At 44.4% G+C, this 8,247-nt stretch overlaps 1 pseudogene; it reads left to right on the top strand.

The window, feature by feature from the left end:
* Window positions 805-1,771, top strand: Rtraf-ps (RNA transcription, translation and transport factor, pseudogene; annotated as a pseudogene).

The following is an 8,247-nucleotide window of genomic DNA, read 5'->3' as shown; positions in this document are numbered from 1 at the left end:
AAACCAAACTGTGATGGTTTGTATATCCTTGGACCAGGGAGTGGCACCATCTGAAGGTGTGGCCTTGTTGGAATAGGTATGACCTGGTTGGAATGGGTGTGTCACTGTGGGTGTGGGTATAAGATCCTCACCCTAGTTCCCTGGAAGTCAGTCTTCCACTCGAAGCCTTTGGATGAAGACATAGAACTCTCAGCTCCTCCTGTGCCAGGCCTGCCTGGATACTGCCATGCTCCCACCTTGATGATAATGGACTGAACCTCTGAACCTGTAAGCCAGCCCCAATTAAATGTTGTTTTTTTATAAGACTTGCCTTGGTCATCGTGTCTGGTCACAGCAGTAAAACCCTAACTAAGACACAAACCAAACAGAATAAAGTGTGCTTTGTCCAGACTCTTCAGTTGGAATGGTGATCTTTTTCTTTGAAGACCCAAACTTCTTATTTTTGGTTTTTCTGTGTAGCCTTGGCTGTCTGGAACTTGCCCTGGAGACCAGGCTGGCCTCAAATATACAAAGATCTACCTGCCTATGCCTTTCAAGTATCTAAACTCTTCTTCTTTTTTTCCTTTCTTCCTTTCCAAAAAAAAAGAAAGAAAAAAGAAAAGAAAAGAATTTTGCCTTATTGTGGATTACAAATTACTCCTGAAAAAATACAAAGAAGAGATTCTATTTTTTTTTGTTTTGTTTTTTGTTTTGTTTTGTTTTGTTTTGTTTTGTTTTTGAGATATGGTTTCTCTGTGCAGTCCTGGCTGTCCTGGAACTCACTCTATAGACCAGGCTGGCCTCGAACTCAGAATTCCACCTGCTGCCTCACCTTGCTTCTCCTGTCCCAGCGGTGGCCCGGGCGGCCAGCGCGAGCAGCGGGGACCATGTTCCGACGCAAGCTCACGGCCCTGGATTACCACAACCCCTCAGGCTTCAAATGCAAAGATGAAACAGAATTTAGAAACTTTAACGTTTGGCTTGAAGACCAGAAAATCAGACACTACAAGATTGAAGACAGAGGTAACTTGAGAAACATCCACAGCAGTGACTGGCCCAAGTTCTTTGAAAAGTATCTCAAAGATGTTAACTGTCCTTTCAAGATTCAGGATCAGCAAGAAGCAATTGACTGGCTTCTTGGTTTAGCTGTTAGACTTGAATATGGAGATAACGCTGAAAAATACAAGGACTTAGTACCTGATAACAGGAAAAATACTGACAATGCAGCTAAAAATGCAGAGCCACTGATCAACTTGGATGTAAATAATCCTGATTTTAAGGCGGGTGTCATGGCTCTGGCTAACCTCCTTCAGATTCAGCATCATGATGACTACTTGGTAATGCTTAAGGCAATTCGCATTTTGGTTCAGGAACGTCTAACACAGGATGCAGTTGCTAAAGCAAATCAAACAAAAGAGGGCTTACCTGTTGCTTTAGGGAAACATATTCTTGGCTTTGACACAGGCGATGCAGTTCTTAATGAAGCTGCTCAGATCCTGCGGTTGCTGCACATAGAAGAGCTCAGAGAGCTACAGACAAAAATTAATGAAGCCATAGTAGCCGTCCAGGCCATCATTGCTGATCCAAAGACAGACCACAGACTGGGGAAAGTTGGGAGATGAGCACATGAGGATGTCAGCTTCTCACCTGCCTAGTGATGGGAACCATTACACCAGCATGTGCTTGGAAATCAGATGTCACACTTGGAAGGGAGAACCCCAGGAGATTGACCATGTTCTAGAGATTTACCACCGCTGCTTTTTCTTTAATAAAGTTGGGGAAGTAAAAGGCTAAAAAAAAAAAAAAAAAAAAGAATTCCACCTGCTTCTGCCTCCCAAGCGCTGGGATTAAAAGCGTGCGCCACCACTGCCCAGCCAAACCTTTATATTTAAGATAAGCCTTTAAAGCACTAGAGCTGGGCAGAGATCTACCCTAGAAGTTATTAGTATTTCTTCCTTATCAATCATCCAGAACTTGCTATGTTCTGCCTGGGATTTTTTTCCTCCAATTGGTCAGCGCTCATGGCCATGTTTTCATGATTAACCTACCGCATGGTGGCTTCTCTTCTCTCCCACTTCTCCTCTCTCCTCCTGGTCTTTGGCCTCAGACCCCAAGCCAGGGAGCCAAAACCCTGCCTATCTCTCTTCTGCCCAGCTATAGGCTGTAGCCATCTTTACTGACCAGTCAGGGATGACTTGGTGGGCAAAGTTACATCACTTGGTCTAAGTGAGGATCTCCTCCTCCCGGAGGCAAGGGCAACAACTGCCAGTATTTTGCATTACAGTACATACCAGGAGACCAACAGGAACTGTTTTAAATTAAGTAGCAAGGTTTGCACAACAAAAGCTGGTAAATGTGATAATTCACTCATAGGTCTCGACAAAGGTACAGAATTTAGCATTGCAGTACATAGCAACAGACCAAACCTCAACAGAGCTCAGAGATCCTTAGCGGAAAGGAAACTGTCCTTGTGATTATTGGAACATCTCCTGTCTACCTTCACCTCTGCTTTGTTAATAAAGAGTTGATCAGGGTGGCTGGTGAGATGGCTCAGTGGGTAAGAACACTTGACTGCTCTTCCGAAGGTCTGGAGTTCAAATCCCAGCAACCACATGGTGGCTCACAACCATCTGTAACAAGATCTGATGCCCTCTTCTGGAGTTTCTGAAGACAGCTACAGTGTACTTACATATAATAAATTAAAAAAATCTTTAAAAAAAAAAAAAGCTGATCAGGCTGTAGCTGGGCAGGAAGAGAGGGGAGACAGGACTTTAGATCCCGATCACGGGGTCTCAGAACAGGATTGTCCTCACGAGTCACCACACCTGCTCTGGATTTTACTTTTCCTTAAGATTTAGGTTTTATTATTTATTTATTTATTTATTTATTTATTTATTTATTTATTTATTTATTTATTGTGATGTATGTTAGTCTCTGTGTGAGTATCTGAAGAAGCTAGGCTGGAGTTACAAGGAATCATGAACTACCTGATGTGGATGCTAGAAGCCAAACCCAGGTCCTACGGAAGACCAATAAGAGCTGTTAACTTCTAAGCCATCTCTCCAGGCCTCACCTTTCAATTTTTTTTTTTTTTTTAAAGAACTTTCTCCACAAAAAAGACCAATAAGAGCTGTTAACTTCAGCCGGGCGTGGTGGCGCACGCCTTTAATCCCAGCACTCGGGAGGCAGAGGCAGGTGGATCTCTGAGTTTGAGGCCAGCCTGGTCTACAAAGTGAGTTCCAGGACAGCCAGGGCTATACGGAGAAACCCTGTCTCAAAAAACCAAAAAAAAAAAAAAAAAAAAAAAAAAGAGCTGTTAACTTCTAAGCCATCTCTCCAGGCCCCACCTTTCAATTTTTTTTTTTTTAAAGAACTTTCTCCACAAAGTTGTGGCAAACATCTTTTTTTTTTTAAACATATATTTATTATATGTAAAGTACACTGTAGCTATCTCTCATTGGATGGTTGTGAGCCATCATGTGGTTGCTGGGATTTGAACTCACGACCCTTGGAAGAGCAGTCAGTGCTCTTAACCACTGAGCCATCTCTCCAGCCCTTTTTGTTGTTGTTGTTGTTGTGGTTGTTGTTTAAAGCATTTTTCAGCCAGGCATGATGGTGGATGCCTTTAATCCCAGCCCAGCACTCAGGAGGCAGAAGCAGGTGGATTTCTGAGTTTGAGACCAGCATAGTCTACAAAGAGTTCTAGGATAGTTCCAGGCTACACAGAGAAACCCTATCTCAATAAACCAAACCAAACCAAACCAAACCAAACCAAACCAAACCAAACCAAACCAAACCAAACCAAACCAAACCAAACCAAACCAAAAGGCAAAAGCATTTTTCTCTGTGGTGCAGACTGTATTCAAACTCCTGAGTACAGGTGTGGGTGGGTCTGTGTTCCTTCTGGCTGCTGGAGTGTGCAAACACCTCTAAATGGGAGGACACTAGGCTACATCTCATCCTTACTGCTGTGGGGTGCTAGAGTGCCAAAATGCAGCCTAAGATGGGGGCCCCAGCCTGGGTGACAAGGCAGTTTGAGGCCGAAGAGGCAGGGGTTCCCAAACTCCCAGGTGTCTAGTCGCCAGTGGGAACCATGCATTGTCAGACTAAGGAGCCTTGTGGGCCAGCAATGAGCATGGGGGTGGGAAAGGCTAGAGGTGGGGGTGGGGTGGGGACAACACTCTGGTGGCACAGCTCTGTATGACAAAGGCTTCCCCACCATGACAGTTCTTGATGGGAGAGATAGTCCTTATTTGTCCAAACTATTTATTGTTCATTGTGGAAAATGATTTAATCAGGGTGGACCAGAGATTGAATATCTTTTGCAGGAAAGAGTGTCCAGGTCGCTCAGGAAGACCCATCTCATACCTCACAAGCATGAAGAACTTTGTGTTCTGTGCTATGGGACTAGTGGTCACAATATGCATGTAGGGTGTTGTGGTCAAGAGTTCCAGGACAGGAACCAGGTCGGAGAAATGCCTACCATTCTACCAAGGGTTCTGAATACACTCAACCTGCCCAGCTTTTGTCTGGTGACACAGTTTCACTTGTCCACATTTTATTTTATTGGTGTTTTGCTGGCATTTATGTCTGTGCGAGAGTGCCAGATATTGGAGTTAGAGACAGTTGTGAGCTGCCATTGTAAGACTCTGATGAATCTTAATTACTGAGGACCCTCTGAGTGAGTCACCAGGAGCTGGAATCAATCGATGTAAAGAAAGAGGAATTTATTGTTCCAGTGTGCTGGGATTGTCACAGACCTGAAGGAGAGGCAGTGACCTTGGGCAGTTTGTTTGGCCAGTTTTTATACAGTTTTCAGGGGTAGAATAAAGCAACAGCCAGTAGGCACAATGTGATTGGCAGAACATTGTGACTTTTAAACTGATTGATTGGTCCTTAGGGAATGAAGTAGCAAGGGCTTCCCTTATTGGCAAGTGGCTAGTGGTCGGTCTGCCCTGAAGAATTTGTCTGTCTATGTGCTCTGGGCTTGCCTCTTCTGCAGGTTGGTCTCCCCCTGTGGTCTGAGGAATGTAATTAGCCTCTCCCTTCCTGAGGGGAGGGGTGCCTGTGTACTCTAAGACCTTTCTCCTCCAGGAGGGGAGGGGTCTGATGGAATTTTCCAAAGTTCCGGAGCTGACCTCTTTACCATGTGAGTGCTGGGAATTGAACTCAGGTCCTCTGGAAGAATAGTGCTCTTCTAGGGCTCCTCACAAAAGAGATGGCTATCAATGTATAGAAACTTATAGAATGCCAAATGGATTGGACCAGAAAATAAAATCCTTCCACCACATAATAATCAAAGCACTAAATGTACAGAACAAAAAAGAATATTAAAAGCTAAAAGAGGGGCTGGAGAGATGGCTTAGCAGTTAAGAACACTGACTGTTCTTCCAGAGGTCCTGAGTTCAACTCCCAGCAACCACATGGTGGCTCACAACCATCTCTAATGGGATCTGATATCTTCTAGTATATCTGAAGAGAGCGACTGTGTGCTCACATACATAAAATAAATAATTAAAAAAAAAAGCTAAAAGAGAAAAAGGCCAAATAGGGGCTGTAGAGATGGCTCAATGGTTAAGAGCACTGACTGCCCTTCCAGAGGTACTAAGTTCAATTCCTAGCAACCATGGGTAGCTCACAACCATCTGTAGTGGAATCTGATGCCCTCTTCTGGTGTGTCTGAAAAAATAGCGACAGTGTACTCACATACATAAAATAAAAAAAAGGCAGACCTATCAGAATTACAACTTCCCAACCAAGACTCTAAAAGCCAGAAAATCCCTAACAGACCTTAGAGACAACAGATGTGCTCATTGTTATGTTGAAGCCTATGCAACCCTCAAGACTCTGGTTGGCAATGGGCTTGGGCACTGTGCATTTAGATGCTGATTTCATTTAGATGCTCAGATAGATGTCCCATTTCTGTTAGGAGGGTGGTGTGGTCAGCCTTCATTGGTCTTTATGTTATGTAAAAACTGTTTTTCATCACCCCTGTTTGGTTAATAAGAGAGCTGATCAGCTAATTAGCTGGGCAGAAGAGAATAGGGTGGGACTTCGGATTCCAGTGGGGGGGTGGTCCCAAAGAGACCAGAGAGAGAAGAGACCAGAAGAGTGTGAGGCCATGGGAGGAACCAAGGAGTATTTACCATGAGGTCATGATGAAAGGACAGTCATGAGGACAAACATGGACCAGAGTGAGCCAGGGCAAGATCAGATGGCAAGTAATGGGCCTTTGTCTGGGTATTAACAGCCTCATCAAGTTACAACAGCTCAGAACCTGCCCAGGTTTGGCTTGCACCTTGTTATTAAATATATTGCCAGGCGTGGTGGCGCAAGCCTTTAATCCCAGCATTTGGGAGGCAGAGGCAGGCAGATTTCTAAGTTCAAGGCCAGCCTGGTCTACAAAGTGAGTTCCAGGACAGCCAGGGCTACACACAGAGAAACCCTGTCTCAAAAAACAAAAACAAAACAAAACAAAGAACAAAAAAAAACCCCCAAAAAACCAACAACAAAAAAAAGCACCTTCATACTTAGGGACTATAGCAAAACTACCCTTTTGGTGCTCACACTGTCCTGGCATTGGCCTTTGGGAGCTGTTTCAGTTTTATCTTTTATCCAAATCCTGACAGGATGCCATCACCATGTGATTCTGTTGTTTTTATTTTTTTGACACGGGGTCTCACTGTGTATCCTTGGATGTCCTGAATCATACTACATAGACCAAAGTAGCCTTGAACTAATTCAGAAAGCCTCCTGTCTCTGCCTTCCCATTGCTGGGATGTTATTGCCTGTTTGTTTGGTTGGGTTTTTTGTTTTGTTTTGTTTTTGTTTTTTGTTTCAGAAATCCACCTGCCTCTGCCTCCCAAGTGCTGGGATTAAAGGCGTGCGCCACCATGCCCAGCTAAGGCTCCTACTTCTTAAGCTCTAACGTTATCCCCTTTTAGCTGCCAGCTCTGAAGTACTCACGCATGCAGCTCAGTCTCAGTGATGACTTCCCAATTAGTGACATTTTCCAAGTCAAAGGCAGCATTTAGGGCCAGCAAGATGGCACAGTAGGTAAAGGTGTTTTGCCACCAAGCCTAGTGACTCAAGTTTCAATCTTGGATACACCACGTGTATCCAAGGATACCATGATTAAAGCAAAGAACCAACTCCCAAGTTGTCAGTCTTTCATATGTGTTCCACAGCACACTTGTGTATTCACACACACATACACAATAAACAAAAAGAACTGCAATATTTTTTAAAAGGCAGCTGACCTGGAAACTTCTAGTTATGTTAAATAATATATTTGGCTGGGGCACACGGGTGAAGGGATGTCTTGCTAAAGCAAACACGCTAACGCTAACGGCTGTTTTCCTGAAACAGACATGGGTAAGAGGATGTTTGGATATAGCAGACGCGTGAAAGGACGCTTGATGAAGGAGTGTAAAAATGACCCCCCCAGACAGTGGGAGGAACTTTGGTTTACTTTGACTTGCTAATCTTTGCTAATGACACACATGGATTGGTTTGACTTGTATGGTGTAGTTGAGCTCCACTTGTGGTTAACACTGCCATTCAGAGAAGCTCAACCAAGAACTGCTTATGAACTTCTTGTGGCTTCAGTAGCCTGGATTGGCGAGTCTTGCGGTTTCTTCAGGATTGAACTACAGCTGCTGGTTCATGTGTGGTGTCTGCTTGCCGAGAGAACAGGACTGAAGCTGCTGGTTTGTGCCTGTTGTCTGGCTGCCTAGAGGTCCGGTCTGTAGCTAAGTTGTATTTGGGGTTTGCTACGGGAACTGAACTGCTGACAAAGAAGATTGAGCTACTGCTGAACAGGTCCATTTCTCCCATATCCTAATCACTTTTCTCTTCTACTACCTCTGCTGGGTGGGGAGCTAGAGGAGGTTGAAGGTTTATTAAAGTAGGCTGCAAAAATTTTATGGCTACCAGCAGCCTTTAAGTGCTAAGTTTTAAGCCAGACTTCCCGCTCCTTCATGTTTCCATTTTCTTCTCTTTTCTCTGGCACTGGGATTTGCATGGAGGACCGGCCTGGACCAGTCTCTCATTCTCCCAAGCATGGTTCATTCTTACATCACCAGACACCACGGATAGCTCCACTGCCAAAAAGATGAGGCAAGCTTGGCATTCAGCCTTCAATCCCATCACTCAGCCACTGAGGCTGAGGGTTGTGCAAGTTCTAGGCCAGCTTGGTCTTCAGTGACACCCTCTCAGAACACCGAACCTAACTCAAGACAGACAGTGGTCTGTCTTCAGCACGGTTCC

This window comes from Mus musculus, chromosome 3, assembly GCF_000001635.26.
Source record: "Mus musculus strain C57BL/6J chromosome 3, GRCm38.p6 C57BL/6J".
Lineage (NCBI taxonomy): Eukaryota > Metazoa > Chordata > Mammalia > Rodentia > Muridae > Mus > Mus musculus.
Note: the sequence above shows the minus strand (reverse complement) of the source record. Positions and strands in the feature narration are given on the sequence as shown.